We start from the raw sequence: 23,405 nt of genomic DNA on the forward strand, positions 1-23,405 counted from the left end.
AATCCCTGGGCAACTTCCAAGCTTTCACTGTGCCCGCGAGCACCTTTTAATTATAAAGAAATTGGTTTTGGTGATATGTGCCCTGTGACCAATTGGATTAGAGGCATTTCTTCTGGCTATTATTAAGCTAACTTGACTATTGCCCTTGTGTAGCTAGGCACGATCAAAATATAAAGTATGGGAGAGCATCTCAATTATGAAGCATAGTGCAGTGCTCCTGCAGACTAAATTCTTCAGTTCATTAAAAAAAAGCTTCAATGACTGGTAATACTATAATGAAAGGGCAGAATAATAGGCACAGGATCAAGGATAATGTAGCTCATCAGGATGAGTTACAAAGGCTGTTGAAAGATTCAGACTGGGGTTTTTAACATTTCAGTGGGCTGGTCATGGTTAGACAATATGTAGGGCCATAGGAAACCCATAGACAATCTGCAACTCCTTAGAAGGATCCAAAGATGAGGAACTAAAGTCTCCTTGGAATGACTGTAATTATCTGCTAACCATCGTAAGATACTAAATTACATTTTCTGGTGTACATTCCTTCCCTATTTGTATTTATCCACGCCCTTTGCTAACTAACAATTACTAACGCATTTCATATTTGCTATAAATTAAAGCCAGTTACTTTTTTATTCGTTTGAGCTGTAGCAAGTTTTTCACTAGAGAGCTGATCCGTGAATCAGAACCAGTTCTTCAGAGCTTCTGAGCTAAAGTCAAAACTGAGGAGCAGAATGCTCATCTGTATTTCTGACATTTTGATCTATCCCACTCTGAAATCATGAACTGAAACCAGTGTAAATGGATGGGCTCCATTTATTCTTCCATCGTCTTTTATTGAGAGCAGTGCAAAATGCAGCCTTTCTGACTGTGTGTGACTATATTTGGTGTGAATTAAATGGTAACAGGGAGCCAGCTTTTCAAAGTATTTTTACTGCTCATACGTATCATGAGGAGGGGAGAAATGGGAGGTAAGAAAAGAACTTTTAAAAGATCTGAAATTTGTTCACTGTGAAAGGAGGGGTTGTGTTTTATAGAAGTAGGAGTTAATCACAAACAGTAACATCAGAACATGCTCCAGCTAAAATAATTTATTATTAAAATAAAGTCTTTGAGGTGTTAGAAGAAAGTACCAGAGCTGATCCTCATTCTTCTCTGTGATAGGTCACCGCCACGTGCTGACTGGGAAGATTTATTGACATGTAAACTGGACTGTATCACTGCTAGTATTACCTTGTTATAGCATTGACACCACTGTGAATAATAGCCCTGGCGTGGAGATTTGATCAGCTCCTTTGTGGCATTGAAATTTTTAGGATTTTTACTGTGCCCTTTCATTTAAAAATAGGAAAAAAAAGAAATCTGTGCAATTATTTCCAGAATCTCTTTCTATGGAAGGAGGAAAGATGTCGGTCAGATCCCCCCACTCATTGCACACAGAACTGCGAGTTTGGGAGGTGCAGCCACTTAACCATCATTGCTTCCATTCCTAAAAATGAAAACGTGTCTTCTAATTTCCATAATAAAATTGATCGTAGTCGATTTTTACTCATCTATTTAGACCCCGCTATTTTCATTTAGTACAAATAAATGCTCCTTCCTTCTGGTGTTTTCCTCCTGGAATATTTCTAAGTCAATTTACACCCCCTCTCTGCCATTTTCCTAGATTAAAAATCCGTGGCCAGAAAGATTCTTGTTTCAAGATGCGCTTTATATTCCTTTGATCACACCAGTAGTCCCTCCCTTCATTAAATCCAACATAATTTTTGTTTTAATTGTAAAGATGGATCAAAATTAAAAGTTGAGGTCTCATCAGTGACTCAACTGCATTGCCAGTCGATAAGTTCTGCTGGAAATATCTTGTGTAATGGATCCTTGAATTCCTTTTGTCTTTTGCACGACCACGTTACGCAGTATCTAAAAATCAGTGTTGTACTGGCTAGCTGAATTTTTCCCTGTCTGTGCACTATTAAATTTGTATTTTTCTGCATCACTAGAAAAGAGGATAGAAAATAATTATTGCTAGTACCCTGTAATATATAATTCCATTTTATACCCGTGTCCCATCCTCAATGCCATCCCTTTTTCCCTCCATGATATATACATGTGTCTTGCTGCTATTGATTCGGTTCAACACTGCATTATGAAGAAATGCAATTAGTATCCAACGTTTTTGTGTGCCAAGGGTAGCTGTAAAATTATTAAATAAAATTGATCCTGAAAGAAAATTTGGAGAACTCAGCTATTGATCTCATTCCAGTACAGCTGTTTGTGCAGGATGACCTGTCATCATCTGTTCTCTGGTGAGGTCCTTTGGCGTTTGATATTTCCTGTACTAATCCCCATCTTTTCCAGTTTATAGAACACGTTCCTGTTATATTAAACATTTTACTGAAATTAAATAGTTTACCTTGTGACATTCAGTTTGTTTAAAAACGTTGCTGATCTCTTATACTGGACAGTGGATTACAAGCTATCCTGGGTAATTCCATAAAGACTAATGTCGAGGTTCTCCTTTGTCTCATTTTCTGTTAATTTCCATGCTTTAGTTACTCTTGCCTTCAAAACAGTGATCCAACTTTTTCTACGCTGTAAACAAAGGAAAAAAGAAATCTGATTTTGTCACGAAGCCTCATTGGGGAGGGGGCGTGTGTTTATGTGATATTTACATAAAATGGGTGACATTCCCCCCTCTTGTTCTTCCCTTTATTGAACTTTAGAAGGAAGATAAGAGTGGGGGTGGGATCCCCTTTTTCTTTTGAGCATTTCTTCTCTTACAAAGGTTCTATCATCAGCAGGAGAAGGGAGTAGGTCTCAGAGTTGCAAATCCCATGCCGTGATCACAAGATCGTCACTGACACAGGAACAGCTGTATTTTTTGACCGAGTCCATTCGCTTAATCTGTAACACCGTGTATTAAAGTAATTGTACTATAAGCAACATCTTTTACTTAAGTAAAATGTGTATTCCTTCTCTTGCAGGTTATACAGAAAGTGAATAATCCTTGCAGAGATACGAGTCACAGAGTTTCCTCTCCAATTCGATTAAGCAGGACTTAGTAGAAGTGTTCCCTTTGATGAGAACAAATAGAGCTCTGCACTTTTTTTAGCCATGTCTCCTTTCTGAGGCTGGTTGATCCATATCACTTGTGGGTATATGACAAAGATACCGAGTTGTTAATGGCTCTGTGTAACAAGGTGCTCTGTGCCAGAACTGTGCAGCTGTTATGAATTGGCTTAAACATTAGCAGTATAAAGTAATTTAAGATTAAATTTTACAGCTCATATTTTTACAGTGAGCATTACCCACTATTACAAGATATCTCCATCTCATATTTCACACCATTTAGGACGAACTCTCATTTTCACTGAAATCCCCTCTTCTTGGCCCAAAGAGATGTCATATGTGAGAAGCTAAAAGCAAGGATAAATACATTTAGAAACTTGAACTAGAACTGTCTTCAGCTGAATATATTTTTAATCATCTTATTTGGCAACTGTTAAATTATCCAAATCATATCCTGTTTCTAACGTTCTGCTATTGCAACATGAAACAGCTCTTTCACAAACATCTCAATGTTTCTTCATTCTTTTGGCATATCAGAAAAAAAGGTATCTTAAAAATGTATCTTAATACCACAGTGTTATAATCTTTGACTTTTATGTCCTTTTGAGGTAGTATGGTAGTAAAGTAGCAAACGATAAAGCTGATCAATGGGAACTCAACAAAAAGTATATATGACCATAAATCAACTTGCGCTGAGGTTATTTTGCTGCTTTTCTGATTTGTGTTCTCTGAAGCACCCAAGCCAAAATGTCATGTCAGTCAAAAATATAATTTTATATAATCCCAGTTTTTAATATATTTGAATAGTTGGAAAACTGCAGAATCTTATGTTTTAATGAACATTTCTTTTAGCAGGTAGCTGGGCACAGGAAAGACTCTGTCTTCTCTAGCCATGTTTTTCAACTCCCACATTTCCTTTTCAGTTCCATAATTTCTGGTTATGGATCTAACTGAAAAAATGGAGTGGAGAACTGATCCAGGTTAAATCGTGCTCAAAAAAGGGCTTTCTTCATGGACCTTCATGGGCTTGCTCAGACCTACAGATGGTTGAGTTAGTGTGGCAGTGGGGGAGTTGGAAAGACCGGTAAGGAGGTGAGGCATGAAGAAGGGCTGTTTAAGCCAGAACTGCTGCTGATTTATTCTTTTGTGGTTTTTTTTTTAACCGCACCCTAAAATATATGTAAGATGTTGCCAGAACAGTAACAAAATAATGCATTTAATTCGGGAGGATTTTTTTCCTGGAGAGGAAATGCAGTGTGAGGAAGTAAGAAAAAGTGAGAAGTTAAAACTTTTCAGAAGATTTTAAAAGCGCGGGTTTACTTTTGCTTAGGAGAGAAGTTCTGGCACTGACGTTTGTCTCCAGAGTGTTCAGATTTTAACATACTTCTGCAGTCTTCAAACTGATGTTCAGCAATTGGAAAATACGTTCTGCTTTGACTGAAAATTGGTAGTGAACGTTGCTGTTGGGTTGGATTTACTATCCTTCTACACCTGTTTTTTAGGCAGTAAAAACAAAAGCCAGACTGGCAGGCCCTTAGCGTATTTGAACAGAGGGATGAATGGAGAGAAATACCTTAAGGGGCAAATATTGAAAAACAAAAGCCTGCTTGGAAGAGAAAAGAACTAGCAGAAAAACGGTTTACAAAGCAGTGGCATAATCTGTTAATAGCTGTGCAAAGTTTAAAGTGATACAGGGTCAATATGCTATGAAGGTAAATTAGTACTAGGTACACGAAGCAATTATACAAATAATCATGCTATGGAAACCGCTGACATTTCAAACAGTGAGAGGAAAGCATTTGCACACTGAAACTTTTCAGTGTCACCTTTGTGAGGACTACTCTGAAACTTTTCTTCTAAATAGCCACTTTAGGTGGTCTTTTTGCATGTGGCAGCTTTTTAATTTACTTTTTTTTCTCCCATTGGAACAGTATCCCGGAGCGTCCGGACTGTTGCCCATGAGGAGGATTTCCATACTCTTACCTCTTGCTCACGTAAAATCTCTCTGTCAGTTGGGTGGTTTTATGGCCTCTCAGAAACTATTCTTTCCCTCTGATATTTGACAACAGTATTGCCTAAACATATGCTCCTAAAATTGTGCTTTCAGTCCCCTTCTTTTCCTTAATGCATAAAAGAAATGGGCTCTTAGGGGCTTCATTGTAAATAGGGGTCTTAAAATGCTCTAGAAGCAATAAAAAAGGCGACGGTATTTTTTGTGGGTTGATACTAAGATGAGTAAACTATTCTTTTTTCAGATGCTACCAAATGTTTTTTTTTTAATAGAGTGCTGTGGGCTTTATTTTTTTTATATGCTTTTACTAGGTCGTGGAGCCTAAGTTGTTTCCTTTAAAGCATGAATGGAAAATACCTGCTATTTATTTATTTTGACATATTTATTGCAATTATATTTGCAAGTCATTTTATGTCACAGATTTTTATTTGCTTCTGAAGGAAGCGAAAGACAAAATGAAGAGTTTTTGAGACACTGAGGCATTTTCTCTGGAGAAACAGGAAACACTTTCCAGGTTACTCAGAAGGCAGCTGTGACAGAGAATATCAACACTTGCTTTTGTTGCATCTTTATGGAACGTGGAGCAGCGGAGGGACAAAACAAGCTTACAGTGCTTTTACAACAGTGATCTCAGAGGGGACATTTACAGCCGAGCAAACCGTGCGTGCCACCTGAGAGAAGAGCACATCTTGTGCTCTTATTATAGATAAGAAGCTGGCTATAAGGTTTTTAAATAAGCTGTCAAGTTAATGTTAATTATTTCTTGTCATGATGTTTAGAGGGGAGTGAAACTGGGGCAAATTGTATCTTTAAGAACCTTTAGCCTGAACCGGTTGTAGATATTGTGGTATGCAAAGCTTGTGACTTGAGATAAAGAAGCAGATTTCTGCCAGGCGTTTTGGCTCTGAAAGGTCCCTAAACAATGTGCTCAGAGAGAAACACCATCAAGGTAAACTCCCTTTGAGGGAACATCGTTTGGTTCAAACATCAGTGAATCCATTTGGAACTGACTAGTGGATTGGTCTGAGGGTGGAGTTAGCTACTGTTCTCCATCTAGCGTGTTTATGGTAGGTTGTCTATCTCCCTTAAGAAGCAAAGAATTTTAAATCAGATTGTATGAAATCCAGGCTCAAGTCGTCTTCTAAGGTGTGTGTATACTCTTGTGATTTGCTTTATGATTTCTGTATGCTCATGTGCAGGGGAAGAGTCTAGAGAAGTACTTCAGGTGCATTTTTCAAAACAGCAAAAAGATTTCCTATCCTCTGACTGCCTCTACCGAAAGGAAGCGGACCTCTCCCAGTTTGCAGCTAGTTGTTCTGGGGATTACATCAGTTCCATGCTGCGATAATGAGGGATCTGCATTTCTACAAATCCTAGGATGGATGATGGTTTCTCACTGTATCCTCAGAGAGAAAAATCACTGACAAATAATAATTTTGAACACACACTCCCCACACCACCCCACCTAACTGGTACAAGAGCTTTTACCAAGGCCACCATGCAAGATGAAGGAGGGTTTGGGGAATATGTTCTCTCTTAACTTGCAGTAAGGAGTGGACTGATCACTGTGTTTATCTGGAAGGGACCTGTAGGTGATATGTGTGTCAGTAAAACATATGTAAACAGTAATCATTGTTATCACTTAGTTAAGCCCTAAACTCAGGGTTTCAGGGATGGATGTGGGTATACTGGCTCTCAAAGCTACTCTTCAGAAGGAAGATCAGTGGATCACCTACAGAGCAGGCATTCTTATAAAGATGACTTATAAAGATGACTTCAAATCTTCGTCACAATTTTGTCTTTGGCTCACATTACAGGTGCATTACCTTCTAGCATGCTTTAGGTAATCATATATTACAGCTGCTTTATGTTACACTGTACTTTCAATGAGTGAAACACTGGTAATGCTGCTTATCCTCATTTCTTCTGTGGCCTGCTTCTTACACCAGAATTGCCTGGTTCATCTAACCTAGTAACCAAACAACATAAAGGTGTATAAATCTGTATTTATATCACTCACATCAGCATAGCTACATAACAGCAGATACATTCACTGTGTGATGAGTTTCATTCCACTTTTCCTCCTGTTACTTGACAGGACCAGAGGGCATGAAAGAAATACAGTGTATTTTAAAGTAGAAAGGTTTACATATATCTTAATACTTTAAATACAGTGTGCAAATGAAGTTATTTCCTCTAAAAGACGTTTTACGGTTACTAACAGCAGCTCGTTCCCTTCATGTCCACTCTCCAGTCTATGAAATCATAACATGGTAAAAAATCCTGCTACCGAGGGCTTTTTTAAAAACACAGTCTTAATACCCATAAAAGGTTGTCCAGAGAACTGATAATCATGTTTGGATTTAAACACAACGACTACTGGTATCTGAGTGCTGATAAAGCTTTTTGGCATCTCTGTGATCAAAATGTCTGGGGTGATCTTTGAAATACAGCAGCCAATAGAGCTGTGGCTGTAGACCACTAAGCATAGAAAAATGAAGCTATAAACAGAGCCGTTACTAATTTTTACAGTTTTCCTAATATGGATAATTGCACAGAGTATTACTTCAGCTGCCAAGATGATATAACCACAGAGAGCCGCAATTTCAAAGGATACGTTTTGAGAGCTCAGTATGGTGCACATTCCTTCTTACGGTGTATCTGTTCTTGTTTTCACTATGTAAATAGCTTTTAACGGCTCTTCTTTCCTTCTGCCCTTCAAACAGCGGCCTTTGTAATTGGAAAGCTAGTACTAAGAGTAAGCCTTTTTTGGTGGAGCTAAAATAATCCACCTCAAACTAGGACATCTGCAAACCTCACCTTGTGACTGAAATTAATCTTAAATATTCTGTGATTTTTGATTCCTCAGATTCTCAGAGAGTGCGTTCTTTTGTTTTGTTTTACTGCCGATAGCCCAGATGCTCAAGCATGTATATGCAAATGGAAGCTGAGATAGGGAGAAGAAGCCTCCTTCTTCTTGCCTTCCCAGGACAGTGAGCAGCCATGGCTGCATTTGTTGCACTTCCTTCCCTGTACAGGCTACTTCGGCCTGATAACGAGGTGCTTGGGAAGAAGAAACATGGAACAATATGAGCACTTTTCCACAAATCAGCCTCCCAGCTACATTGGCTACAAGGTCTGTGATGCACGGTTTTCCAGTTCTGCACCTGTAAACTGCTGCTGCCCTTTGCAGAGGAAGTTTTAATTTACACAACCTAGAGTCATAATGCATTTAATCTGGTTTATTTATTCTTATAAAGTGAGTCTTTGTAGGTGAAAAGAGACGTCTTCAAGTCTGCTACTTTTAGGAAGGTACAAAGCATGAGGATGAGTTATGGTGCTTTATTCAGTTGCATTCTGCTTTGTTCTGAATCTTTTCCTTCCTCCCTCAAGGATCTGCCTTGCATTCAGTATGTAGTTTACTGTGCTGTACCTCTTCTATACCTCCTGATTGCCTCTCACCTGCGTTCCAGAGATCTGTACCCACCACGTCCCTCACGGAGCCCTATCACGCGCCTTGTGAAAACATTTGAACTTTAGTTTTATCACCTCAAAGAGGTCATTCCAACAGTTCTATCAAATATAATCTTGGATGAAACTGACATAGCTACTATCAGAGCAACTCTTAAAGGTTAAACCATACATTTAAAAGGTCCCATGTTGTGTGTATGCCCATGTAATAGTTTAGGCAGGCCTAGAGAAAACAGGATTTTTGGAACTCAGATTGAAAGTGCCATCGTTACGGGCTGACCATCCCCTCTTGTAGCTAAGGACAACAGAAGATTTGTGCGTGTTTATGGCATCAGATGGGTAGTGCATCATATTAACACAGGCCAATAAATCATGTTTGTCTCCAGACACATTTCTGTGTATCAGCACCTGAACAGAATCGCTATATAATCTTTAAAACCCTCCCCCCCCCACACACCCTTCCTCGGCTGATGCCTGACTCTGGCAATTTTAACTGAAACAGGCAACCGCAGCATGGGGCGAGACCTTTGTCGTCGTTGTCTTGCCATGGAATTACTACTGGGAACAGGGAAGGACAAGCCGCCGCTCTCTGGCCCCGATCCTGAACCTCACCTTTTCTCAGGAGCTGCGGATCCCTCCGGGGGGATGTCTGGGGGGGCTGAACACTGCTGCCGACATGACTAATTGCTCCCTTCTGGCAGGGAGGGACGAGGGATGGATCAGCACAGGCAGGGTTTTCTCTGGGCATGGCTCCAGCATCCGCAATCATGCACTTAGGCAAAGATCTTTTGCTGGAGATCTTTAGTTAGGTTTATTATTTCTGCTGAATTCCAGTCAGCGAGTGGAAATTCCCACTAGGAGGTGGGAGGAAAATAAGTGGAAAGACATCGAAAACAGAAAGGATAAAGGACAGAATAAATTGAGCGACAACTAGCATATTTAGAACTAAAAATGAGAAAGTAATCATCCACTCCTGGATCTTAACAGGATTTATTTTAAACTCCAACTGCCTATGCATAGAAGGCAGGCAGGAAGCACAATAGCATTTGCCTAAGTACCAATTAGTAAGCACTGGAAAGTGCAGGCCCAGCGAGGTGAAAAATTGTGTATAATTTTTAGGTGTGTGACACAGGCGTTTCTCTTTTGGAAACAAATCTGTTCTGCAGAGAACAAGGAAAAATCTTCAGGATTTAACAGGAAGCTGGAGGCCCATGGTAATGCCAGCAGACTCGTTTGCATTAAGAGAGACTATTCCTCAGTAATGTTTTATTCCAAATTTCCTGGCAGGAGGAAAAGCATGTATTAACTGATTTCAAGGTCTAGTACTTTTTTCTGAAACACTTCCCTCACAAACTGAAAATACCTCAACATTTAGAAAGGCTAGCTCTCCGCACTATGAAGAGTTCCCAAATCCTAGAATATCCTTCCTGGTGATCATTTATCAGGAGGGATACACGCTGTGAGACCTGGGGAAGTTGTAGCCTGCTTTTCCACATTTACACTTTCAAGTGGAGGCTAGTTGTGTTTTTACCTTGCTTATAAAAATGCAAAAGAGTATGTTCACTCAAAAAGTATACAGTCATGTACCAGGGGTCTTGCTTTTTTGTAGGCTATTTTTGTTGTTCTTTAGGCTAAGAACTGCAGGGTCACAAGCCTTGCTTGTCTGAAGTACGTGGATAAAACCCCTGTCACACACCATACTTAAGAAATTGAGCTTGTGTGACAGAGATTAAAAATGTAAGAAAGAAAAAGCTTCTAGTTTATCAGTTGAACTCTTTCTCTCCATGGGTATCTAATTGATTGTGTGGAAGCTGCCCATATGCAGCACTGGACTCTGCTGGAAGCTGCTGTTCCTCCCTCCAAACTGGCTCGGCTTGGCTCAGCTCGGCGGGTGCTCACGCATCCTTCCAATGTCCTGACAACTGGCTTAACACTTAGGGGATGAACTGTCTTCCCTATACACTTCTTCAATTCAAATAATAACATGTAGTAAATTAGGTGTCAATGCGTTTGTGGGGACATTTTTAAAGAGGGTAAAATGGTGATTAGGCCAGGCAAAGAGTAGCACAAAGCTCAGTAGCTTAATTCCACAGCAAAGAGCAGCAGGGACTGCATCGCTGTCTGCAGTGTCTGCCCAGAATCACAAACAGAAGATTCAATAAACGCTGGTACAATACCAGGTGCTTTAAAATGTACTGCCTTACACGGATATAATGCTGTTTCATCATACAAGTATATAGTATTTTTTTCCTGTTAAACTTTATTAAAGGCCGTAAGAATTATTACAGGGCATAAATGAAATACATGCTCACATCTGAGTATCTTAAAATATATATCTGTATGATTCGTATCTAGAAATGCCTGGGAACATTGAGCAAGGGTGTACCAGTAAAGACAAAGTTCTAACCTAAACTCCTGTTTGATGATTGACTAGGAAAAGAAATTCACAGAAATGTTATGGATAAATAGCATGCTATATTTATGTAATTTAAAATGCTGGTCAAGGACAAGAACAATGATCAGACAATAAATGGTTTATAGAAAGGGAAATAGATTTAAAGTGAGAAAAAGATGAAGATTAGGAGATTAGTATTAGTGTTGCTAGGATGAAGTATATTCAATTGTCTCTTTAATCTGTCATCCAGTGGAAACATCCTTTTTAATGAAATGAATAGTATTTGGAAGGAACTTCAAGTGAGCATCTTTTGATTCTTCAGCATTAAAACAGACAAAGGAGAAGGCTATCTGCAATTTAGTATTTCCATGGTGGTAGAGGGAGAGGGCCAGGTTCCGAGACTATATTTTTTTTTCAGGACTAGCTATATTTAAAGGTATTAAATACTCCACTGTTCTTGTTATGGAAATTAAAAATCAAAGTGAAATCACATTCCTCTTTTGAGAGAATAGGTTAGAAAAGCAAAAATTACAGTTAGTGGTTGCCCTCATTTTAAGCTTGAAGCAGACTCTGATAGAAACTACATTGTGAAATAAATTATTCCTTTTTAATTACTTGCAATAGAAGTTATACCTTTATAAAATCAAAGTAACTGATAGATAAGAGGAATGTTGACGTATTTAATGGCTAAACTGATTTACACCTTCAATTCATTAAACATGGAAGAGGATTTGATCATCTGTTACTACAGTGAAGGAGTCTGAGAAGCTCCAGCGTGCTGACAGATTGCATTCAGCAACATTCTTCTTCTCCAGGGAAAACAGTCGTTCTTATTTTGAAAGACTCAGGCACTGCTCAAGTACGAGTATCTATAAAATGCTCATTAGGGACAATAAAAATCATTCTCAATGACTGCAGTGTTATTAGGTGCCATGAGAACTTTGATTAATTTTCATTCTTGTTTGGGAATTTGCCTTGTGAAGAGATCCTGTAGTCAGGGCTCACTTGTCTTTTGGGTTTATGCTCTCATTTTGAGCAAAGGAGAGGATTTTAACACCGAGCTATCTGTGACGTGCGTTTGGTCAAGCTCCTTCTCTGCACCGAAGCACTAAGACCATGAAAACAAACATACCATCCTGGGTGGGCCCAGGGAGCCGTCTAACCCCATACCTAGGCTCTAACAGCATCCAGGAGCTGAGTTACAGAAGGGGGTGAAAATAGGATGAATGCACAGGGACAATTCGTTGGTACGGTTTTCAGCCCCCAGCAAGCCCCTTTATAAAAGTGCCGAACAGTTATAGAGACACCATTATTTGATGCTGAAAGAGGCCAGAAATAAATGGCATCTGTCAGGGTATGCTTTTCCCCACCAGATGAGTGTCTCTCATTTGTGAGACACCTATGCATATTATTGTGAAAAAGCATGTAACAGTCCACAGAAAGTGGGAGAGGGAGAGTCTGTGAAAGAGTGTTGATATATGGGGAACCTGTTAGCTTTTTGGACAATCACCTAAAATAAAAGGGAGTAAGAAGCAATACTGTCTTAATTATACCCTGCCTTACAGGGCAGGTTTTTCTGCAGAATCACTATAACTTCTTCATTCATCTCTACTCACACTCACATTCATTGCTAAATCATCTAAGGTCGTATTATATGTCTTTTATTGTGTTAAGTATTCAGCCTACACTTCTACTGCATGAAGCGAAAACACTTCACACTTTCAGTGTAAAAAAAAAAATTAGCTTAAAGATTTGGGTTTGAGGCTTCTTTGACTAACTTTTTTAGAAAAAAAGTAAGAGCACATAGAAAATTTTAAGAAAACAGATACTACTTTGCCCACTCCCTCTCATTCCCCAATCCCTATCTTACTGGGCTTGTTTAGATCTACCATCAGTGAATGCAGACCTATAGAAATAACAATATGGTAACAAAATTTATGAATCATTTCTGCACAAAGTAGTTAAATAAGACAATGGTAGTCAAACATAGTATCAATTAATAAAATACAAACAGTGCTTATTTAATTAGATTAAAATATTAGCTAAAATCTTTATTAATTATTTAATGTATTGACTTATAAGTAAAGAAGAATATTTATGTTTTGGCAGAATGTATATTTAATTTCAATCTCTTTGGCACATAAAATAGTTACAGTGTCCAGAGAAGAGGCAATATGTTCTGAAACCAGTGAGTGTTAAGGACCAGAGTTATAAAGGCTTTGGCTACTTTTATTTAGATGGGAGTAGATGGAGTTTAAGCACATGCATCCAAAATTATGAGGAAGGGAAGGAAGAAGGGAGAAAGGGAGTCCTCCATTAGAAAGGAAGATTTGTCGAGGATGTAGCCAGAGAACTACCGTATATTTGACACACATCTCATCTGAACCTAGTAACACTGGTCTTCTAAGTATATGAGGGTTTCCTATTAAGTAAATGACCAAGTTAATAGCGGTCAGGCTAGCAATTTGAGCTGTATCTTTAGGCCTTTTTTACTGAAAGGTTAAAATAACATTTTAACATCCATTTCTAGACACAGAGATCTCTTCTGGAAATTTTTCAAAACTGAGAATCAGCACATAAATGTAATCAAATTTATTATCAAATACCTGGTATTTTCTTTACTTGCTCATTCTACTTAAAAAGCAGAATCTGGCCATACCATGGTATTTTGATTACAGGAAATCACAAGTGACTACAGTGGAACAAGTTCGCCATAGTCTTTCTGTTAGAACTCTCTCATATATTTTGCTTTATGTATACATATATGCAAATATATTTGCAGATATAAAATGCATAACATACAATTATTTTGTATATGTAATTCTAAATATTTAGATCTAAATCTTGAAAGCTTCTTTTGCAATAGGCTTATATTTAAAATTTGACGTCGTGCCCAAGGACTTGAGATAGGGAAGACAAATGTCATCAAGACCCTTCTGAGAGTTTATATCTAATGTGACTTATAGGATGTGAGGCTTTAAGCTGTTTCATTTCTTTTCCTAAGGTTAAAAGTGACATTGCAGGATTTAGCTTGCCTCAGGGGTGAACAAAATGTATAGTAGCCTTCTTGCCATTACTAATGACTGACGGTTGACTGAACAAGACCCATTCAGTCAGCCCCTTCATGAAGTTATGATAGTGGATTGCAGAAGTTTGAGATTTCTTCACTAAAAGACCAATAAAACCCCTTGCCTGTTTGAGATGGTCCACTTTGGGGGTTATGGTTTTCTCATATTTCCAGCCTGTTATTCTGAAATGACTGTATTTGGCAAGTTCTTAGATATTTTTTCAGATTCAAATTAGCGAGTGCCAAAGATGTCTGGAGTTCTCTGTCAGTTCCTGCTGCCTATGGTGTAATGACCTTTCTAATACCAGGGAACCAGTGGCAGATGTCTAATGTGGGTTTTTTGGCACAAAAAAAAAAAAAAATTTCTTTCCAAATGTTCGTTTCAGAGACCTTATTCAGACAAAGTAGTTATTTCTGAATTTCCTAAAATTTAGGATCATAAGGAACCACTAGCTCTCTTAAGCCATCCTTCTGCAAGGCTCATACCCTCTCAAGGTTTTTCTCAGGCTTTAAGAAGAAGGACTTTATATCCTGAAGATCATGACAGAAAATAACGTTGACCAAGAAGTTCATTCGGTAATGATGTCGCTGAAGACAACCTCAGGTATTCATAGCTATGTTGGTAATGATATCAGTTGATTTGTTTAATCTATTCTATTAATTTTGCATTCATTATTATTAATTACATATGGGCAAACCTCTTCTGTAAACCACTCTGTAAACACCAAATCAAATGCCTTGGAAAAATCCCAGTATACTTTACCATTTTACTGCTCAGATCCATAATCCCACCAAAGAAGAAAGAATTACACTATCTACCTTCTTTGAAGCCAAGCTCATGGGCAGTACTTACACCTGTAATCTCTAATCCATAATGATTTTTACCTGTGAACAAAGGTTAGACTGACCTGTCTGTTGTTCTTAGTAATTTTTTCAATTCTTTTAAAATATTCAAAGATTGGTAACTCTCTAAACCTCTGGAATGTCCCCAGTTTTCTGAGGACTTTTAGATATTAACACAAGGGAGTCAAATAGATCTCTTACCGTTTTCTTCCTGGCGTTTGTCTGTTACTTTCTCTGGAACCATTGGTTAAAAATATTTACTTCTTTATGGTAGTGACTCATATCCACTCTTACAGCAGATGGCAACATTTGTGTTATGCTGAATATATGCCATTCATGCAATGTCATTCACTTTCCATATCTGTGGATCCAGGTTTTCCAGCCTTAGAGCTTTAGAAGTAGTTCTGGCCTCTTAGTCACATAAAATAAAACATTTGTGCGTGAAGAATTTTTTTCTTAAAACAATCTTTACTGAATGCCTTATTAACTTTTTTCTCTTGTAGTCCTGAAAATGTTCTTCCTGCATTAGTCTAGGAATACTGAAAAATAGCTATGTTGGAGTAGTGCATGGGAGAAGTAGTGTTCTACCAAATGCCATATGCATTTCTTAATCTGTTAATAAAGAATTTAATAGTTTCCTAACTAGTGACAGCCTCCCTTCTAATTGTTGTGGTCATTTAATGTGACCACTTGTATTGGTCATTTAATAGCAAATAGTTGAAAATATGGTCTTCTGGTGTTCCTCTAGTTACCGAGGGAGAGTCATTAGGCTTATCTTATTTAAATGCTTGCAACAATACAAAGATCTAAACCTCCTTCTACCCTGAACATCTAAAGAGGGATGGCAATAAGCCAAGGAAGAAATATAGAGGAGAAATAGATTTCTTTTAGCCAAAAGTAACGGTAATTCACCTTCCTTTTCTCAGATGCACCTCAGAATAATGGGTTAAGTCTCATCAGATAAGCTTCTAGAAGAGGTTCTTGTGAAATCTACCAGTGATTTTGATGCTTGAACAGAAGATGAATTTCTGTCAATTTGTTGTTTTGAAAATCTAGTTCGGAGCCTTTACAAAGGCTGATCCCTGTTCTTAATTTAGGTTTAAATGTGAAACATTATTCAAAAGCCTCCCAGGAGCTTGTTGAGTGCAAAACAACCAGGAAGGGAGATAAACCATGCTTTCTGCTGAGTTTTGAACACCCATGGTCAAGAGTGCTTAGCAGGTAGCTTGTCTTCAAAGAGATGCACCAGACTTCATTTCCAGCATAGCTGTTGTGTTCACAAGGTAGCTTGGCTGCCTTCAAGGTTTTCTTTCACCTAACACACTAAATTGGGTATTTTAAAGTGAAACTAAAACCTTCCTTGTACTTGGCTTTTTTGAAATGCTGCTGGGCAAGATGGTAGGGTGAAAAATCTGTCAAAGGACAGCTAGGAAAATACTTTAGACTTAGGGCTGATTTTGATAAATATAGACACATGGTCATAAAACAAAAAATAACAACAGAAAACCATGGACAATCATTAACGTGCTCATTTAAGTTTTACTGTAACTTATTTAGGGAACCGGAGTAACGAGAGGCACAGCATAATGTATGATTTGCAGTAGCAAACTACTTTGGGATCGTTTTATGCTCTTGTAAAAGTAAATGTCTGTAAATGGCAATCTAGGATGACAGACAGACAGAAGTGGGCCGTAGCGTGATAACTGACTGTACACATCTTATTTCTTAGAAATCGATGGTGTTAAATTAATCTCAGTTTGTAACGGGGGACAGGAACATAAGTAGGCATAATAGAATTCCTAAAGGCAAAAATCAGACTTGATAATACCCTAATGAATACAAAGCCATATACCTGTTTGGGGCGTGTCTGCATATCTCTGGTCATTCACGTGTAGCAAAGAAGAAGGTTCAGTTTTTGCCAAACACACAGTAAACTTTATTAAAACCACTTTGAAGCAATTTACTCTGTATGAGTGCTAATATTTCCTATTTTCTAGAAGGCCCAAAGGCATATATGCCAAAAGCTGAACAGTATTTTATACTATTTTCATGCAACCTGAAAAATGTGGCAGTTGTCTTACAGTTACATTCAGACATCCACACCCACTTACACATATGTAAGTAAAGCAACTCCATTGTTTTCATACAATCATGTCAGATGTAGCTTGGCATTAAGCAAAAGAGCAGGTCAGTCTCATTTTTGACATTCATTTTAATTTGTCTCTCTGAGTTATGCCAAACAATCTTTTTCACCATCTGTATATAGTCTTTCATATGTACTCATGATATTATTTGTCACCATAAATAGCAGTTGTGATCGTACTTAGTAACCCACAGTATAATTGGCTTTGACTATGATTGTTTTCATAATTAGTCTCAGTGCTTATGTTACAAGTATTATTTCAATTTTAAGTAAAGTTTATCATACGCATTTCGTTGCTAAACCAGTCGACTTCCTTGTGGGTAGGCAGCTTTACTGGGTCTCTAATATTGCTTATATGGTGAGTCTCAAAATAACTGATGTCCCAAGAAAAATAGGTTTGTCCCTAAATGTAGAGTAGATGGGTTCACTAATTGCCTGTCTCACACCCTTTCTATTTCATATGGAGCATGCATTCCCCCTCAGCAAGGGGAAAAGTACCCGTAAAACCCTACAGATTTTGCACACTTGAAGAAATACAGTGGCAAATAGGAGGCAGAAAAGGGAGAGCCTCACTGTGTATCAAAATTTAAGGATCGCATGCATCTTAAATAAATGCTAGTTACCCTGAAACTTTCCAAAGAATTATTAGGTGCTTTTCCGTATTTTTTTCCTTCAAGATTTGTTAAGGGAACAACCCTAACGCTGTGTGAATGCTACAGAGATACAGCTGCCCCTGCTCTCCTTTTCCAGCCCCCAAAGCTGGAAGATTTAGGGAAGTCTCCCAGAGTAACTGCAGCTCCTTTCAATTCTTTATTTAAGGTGTTGCATTATTCAGAGAAGGAGTCTGGATTTTCCACAGTGGTGGAGATCTGATAAGCTTTTTTTACTTTTTAAGACGACGTCTTTACAGACAGAACCACTTGCTCTTCTGCCTCTGTATCTGTTTCTATTTGCAGTCATTCTGGTGTGTTTTAGAGGATTCGGCAGGATTAAAAAATACTCCTTTTATTTGTTTCTGGCCCTGAGCACGCTCCTTGCCTACTGTTCAGAGCTGAGTTTTGAATGTGAGGATTTCCACAGAACAGAATAAAACAAGAAGGAGGTCTGATACATGAGGAGACATACAGGAAAACAGCTCTGAAGTCATACAAGTACTGCCAATATTAGTGTACTGTGCTCTGTTCTTCAGGTTCAGGTGCAGGGGGTTGAATCAATAAATAATATGCTGGTTCTGGTTATTTTACATGTAGAAAGGTGACTGGACATGTAAAATAACCACAACCAGCAAGTTAATTATTGATTATAGCGCAGTCTTCAACTAAATGCAAAATTAAACATTTATTCTGATCAATAAATGATGTGACAGTTGTGGCTATTCCCTATGTCAAGTTCTATTTCCACGTGTCTCTGTTGAGGCTAGGTTGCCTGAGTGCAGAGCTGTGGGGAGACATGCTGGTTCCTAGGACAGGAGGACGGTTTGCCTGGCTTGCTGCCCCTGCTTGCCTTCAGCCGTGTCTCCCCCCGAATCCCTCCCAGGGCAGTTTCCCCCTGCTGGGCTCAGGGGAGCCCAGGGGAGCCCAGGGGGGCAGGTGGGCCTGCGGCGCCCAGAGTTACACCTCCACAAGGGAGATCATCCTTCCCGTGGCACAAACGGCTTTCTGAGGTGTCTCCTCGTTGCGTCCTGCCTTCGGGGAAGCTAACTTTCTTTAGAGAGTGTACATGGCAGAGAGGGGAGAGCTGGTTTTAAGTTGTTACTGCTGCTCTCACCTTCCCCATTTAATTCCCTCCCTCAGAAGAAAAGTTACCATTTTTGTCTCAATTTCCTTATGGCCCTCCTTGAGCGTTTCACTCGTCGTACCTTTCCATTTCATCGGGGTGGCGTTAAGAGGCATTACTTTTAGCTTGAGATAATTGAAGGAGAGGAGAGGTAAGGAAATTACACTTGTTTTCCTCAAGAAACCAAATAAACAGAGAGAACCTGCTTCACTTGTTCAGTGCCAAAATCAAGCACACTGCCCATGAATTTACAGTTGAAAATTGTGTTCACGCTGTCTACTTGAGGTATGAAATCCAAGGGAAGAAAGCTTTGCAAAAGTGGGCTTTGGATCAGGTTTTACTGTCAAAGTAAAAGCTGGTTTTGAAGTGTCTCTTTTGTACAGTGTGTGGCATACCAGCGTGGCTTCAACGGGGAAAACAGGGAGTTTTCTGATGAAGAGTCAACTGGTTTTGAATTCTGTTATGAAGATAATGTATAGGGTTGTAAATGTTTTGCACCTGCCTCCAGGAATGAAATAGATATGTTTTATGCATCTGGAGGAAAAAAAAAAAAAAGGGAAAGAGAAAGCAACTGTCTGATCCTTCCCCGCCATGACAGCACATCATTCTGAGAAGAGAAGTAACTGTTTGAGGTTAATTTAGATCACATCAATCTGTATTACTTGACCTTTTCAGAATAAACAGAACCAAAAAGTGACTACACAAAAAAGTCAATCTTAAAGCCAATTACACTAATAGCATCTGATGTGTAAATGGGTGTTTATTATTAAAAAAAAAAATCACTGCAATAAAGCTGAGGGGCATTTAAAGACAGGAGATGTCTAATTGTAGCATATCCAGTAATGAAATCACAGTCAGCCTAGTAGCTGATTAAGGTTAATTTGAATCACATCAATGTGGATTAACTTGGCCTTTGCAGAATGAACAACACCTATGTGCCAACATGATCAATTAGTCCCCTTAACTTCATACGTCTGCTTGGAAAGGTTAGATTTATTAGTTATCAGGATAACCACTTGGAGATTAAAATCTCAGGTTTGTGTGCTTTTTTTTTTAGCGTACCCTAAGGAAGGAAAAAACAAGAAAATATGAAACTTTCTAAGTCTTGGTGCAGTTTGATGTTTTATCTAATAAGCTTGAAAAGTCATGTTTATCCTAACATTAGATAGAAGGCTGGAGACTGGACATATAATGGAATTGTGTAACTCTGTCTTCTTAGAAAGCACTGACCGTGCTTATGCTCCCTGTACCAGTGTTGCAGCTACCTGCTCCCAAATGTGTTGCTGCTGCAAATTCTTTTTACGGAGGAAAATCTCTCCAGAAACAAGCATGCCAGGTCACACCTGCGTTTTGCCTTTACCCTTCTCCATCTTCCCCCCATCCAACACGTGGGGGTGTTAAAAAGAGGGGAGACTGTGTTCAAAAATGAATGCTGGTAAAGAGCCCAGAATGAACTCGGAGCCGACCCCAGGGGCTGTCTGTCACCAGCTACGATTGCTGCTATGCTGATGTTTCCCACAAAGAAGCTGGAAGGCCAAATTGTTTCACATCTTCCTCCCTTAATTCCCCATCTGCTGAACAGACCATTGCATCTTACTACATTTTGTGAAATTCTCCAGGAAAGGACGCTGGATATTGCACGGGTGACTTTTCCAGCTCGGAATGTAGGGCTAAGGCATCCTGTTCTCCACCTTCTATATATTGATACCCCCTTTTGACCTGCTAATAATAAATATTCAAAGAACACTGAGATCACAGTTGTATAGGCTCACTGACAGACATTTCCTACCCCATATATAGTAATTAAAGACTATATACATTCGACTGACTCCGAGAAGAGCCAGTAGTAACAGTGATGACAAGTTCAACAAATATACTTGAGACCTGAAGTTCCTGCAAGAATATTGTGTTTCTAGGTTGTGAAAGACAGCTTAGCATAGATGCAGTACCGTCTAAATGCAGCTGTACCTCTTTTCAAGACAAAGTACTATCTGTCCAACAGCACACTGTAACACTGGTGCTCTTCAGCTCCCACATAGCTGAAAGGACGACGGTGCGAGACCTGTGCAGCCCTGCGGGTGCACAGAGAAACTGCCACGGCCTATTTATGCAGGTCAGCGCTACTGCTTTTTTTCATAGAAGAAACAAGCTTATTATGATAAAAGGAACAGAGAAGGCAAATATTTTGTGGGCCCTGTAAAATAATACCTGATGGAAAACCTTGGAAAGCTTATCACTGATGAGCAAACCTGCTGAATGGAGGCAGTGGGGAGCTGGGGTTTGGGATAGAAATGGGGAAAATCACACACCCCAGCTTAAAGCTCAGAGAAACATGGTATGCAGAAGAACGTGATAGCTGCAGCTGCCTCATTTACTTGGGGGCCAGCTCACATAGGGGAATATCCCTTTGAAAGGAGGACCTGTGGAGTGGTACCCTAGTCATCTGTTGTGTATTCCTTGCACAGTAGAAGGTGTGGGGTGTTAAACTTAGCAGGAGGTGGCACTTCTTTTCCTATTCATAGTCACGTGAACCATTGTCTCTTGCATTCTCCCACCCATTTTCAATCACGGAATAATCCTCTTGTAATTAAAACCATCGCTTACATGGAAATAGAAAGGAAATGGTTTGCTTTCTTTTTTCTGATTTGTGGCAAACGATGTTTCATCTATTTTTAAATTCTGTTTATTATTGCAGTTGTATCTAGAAGACCAGCATGAAGCTGGAGTCCTCATCAGCTGGATAGATGTGCACATTTAGTCCAAGGAGATTGTTCATTACTCTGGATGTTTGCTCTTCACCCTGTCTCCCTTCCCAGCCATCTGTTCTGCTTTTCTCTGCTGGAAAATAGGCAAAGAACGGGTGCCACTTGTGCCACCGGCTCTCCACCTACCAGCTGCAAGTGATTTGCTGACTACCAGTTGCTTGTGGAGCAGGGTGTGGGGCCCGCCAGCAGCGAAGCATCAGCAATGGCAGCATTTCCCGCACACAGACAGTCACTACAACCTTTGCAGAACCCTCTGAAATACTGTTATCCAGCCAGAGCTGTCACTCCACACTGTATCTGGAGCAATCCAAACTGGAGAGGTCACTTGTTAACTTAGCGACATTTCTAGAAAAGAAGGTATACCGCCCTGCATCAGGGAGTGGTGTACTTCCTGGGAAAGGATATAATGGAAGTCACACATAAAAATACATGGAGCTGCCTTAAAGTATGAGTTATCAGTGGCTTCGCACAGACTCTGCACATTAAAGCTGGTATATAAAATAATTTGTTTCTTGTTTTAATTTTTATGATTGATGTTAAAATGTATTGTATGTTCTTACCTGAATCTCAGTGTCACCTCTTAGAAGATGCAAACTTCAGCGTAAAGAGGGACCTGCCAGTCAACTCTCTTTAGTTTGCTTTGTAAAGAAGCCAGGCAGACCAATTCTCCTTTTGCCTGCGTTCCTGTCTCAGGTATTGCAGTGACTGCCTGGAAGAAGAAACAAGTTAATTCAGCACCACATATAATTTGTTGGTGGTGTCTGACTTAAGGCAAAAATTTTGGAATAAACTGTTATTTCTTCTTCTCTGTGTAATTCAGTTTGTTACTACTGCCGTCGTCTTTTCTGTGCAGTCCAACAAATGTGTGTGCTGTGTATAAGACATCTCAGATTGCTATTTGGGCACAAACATATGGAGTCAACAAATGACTTGTACATTACAGCTGTAAAACTGAAACCTGTGAAATCAGCCAAGTATTATTCACTCACGTTTGACAGTACTTGAAATATGAACCATACTAAACAAATGGCTCTTTTCAAGCCCACCAAAAAGACAAGGTGAAGGAACAAATGCCAGGCAGTAAGAAGAAAGCAAAAGATACTCAGGAGGGAACTCACATAAACAAATGCAAAACCCCCTGCACTTCAGGACAGTTGGCTGTAAATTAATTTCAAGCAGGTAATCAAAACATTTTGGTTTTTCATAAGTTTTACTATTTTTGTAGATTTATTCATATGTAATACATGTCATATATAGTCTAATGTGGTTACATGTGTTCAGATATAAAAAGTCATTCATATTTCAAGGATATATTCTTTATGTTGTGATATTTACCAAAAGAAAATAGCGTATTTTGTGATGGCTTTCACAGTAGGCTTTGATCCCTCTTCCTCTCCTCTCCTATCATTTTTTCTTCTGTGAGTAATCTAAGCTGGCTTTCAACAGGGGCCTCATATGACCTAAGGCTGATCCTGAAACATTAACAAAAGGGAGATTAGTGTGGAACAACTCCGAGACCTCTGATTCTTTCTTTATGTCTTACACTGGTTAGGCTGTATTATCAAGTGAAGCAAGCAATGGCTGATAAATAAAATACCCTGAAGTCTTCTTAACTCTTTTGCACAGCAGCTTGCTACTTAGCAAAAAACTCAACCCCAAAACAACAAAAAAAGATCCTAGAATTTATTTTCATTCGAACAGGCTCAGGTCTTATAAAGCTTTATATGGAAAATTGGATTTTTTAAACATTACTTTGTTTTTTCCTTTATGAGTTAAAGTTTTTACAGTTTCTAGATAAGCAAAGCAAATATTCAGAAAGGGTAGAGAGTGATAATACCATGGGTAAACACTCACAGCCATTGCCAGTT

At 39.0% G+C, this 23,405-nt stretch overlaps 1 long non-coding RNA gene across 1 annotated transcript in view; it reads left to right on the forward strand.

Annotated features, from left to right (window-relative positions):
• The window catches only part of LOC142056070 (uncharacterized), a 214,419-nt gene extending 191,571 nt beyond the window's left edge, over window positions 1-22,848 (forward strand). The window contains exon 8 of the long non-coding RNA XR_012660198.1: window positions 21,468-22,848. This is a non-coding gene — a long non-coding RNA (uncharacterized LOC142056070). The remainder of the gene's footprint in view (window positions 1-21,467) is intronic.
• The last annotated feature ends 557 nt before the right edge of the window (window positions 22,849-23,405 follow it).

The sequence above is a fragment of the Phalacrocorax aristotelis genome, chromosome 4 (assembly GCF_949628215.1).
Source record: "Phalacrocorax aristotelis chromosome 4, bGulAri2.1, whole genome shotgun sequence".
In the NCBI taxonomy this organism is placed as follows: Eukaryota; Metazoa; Chordata; class Aves; order Suliformes; family Phalacrocoracidae; genus Phalacrocorax; species Phalacrocorax aristotelis.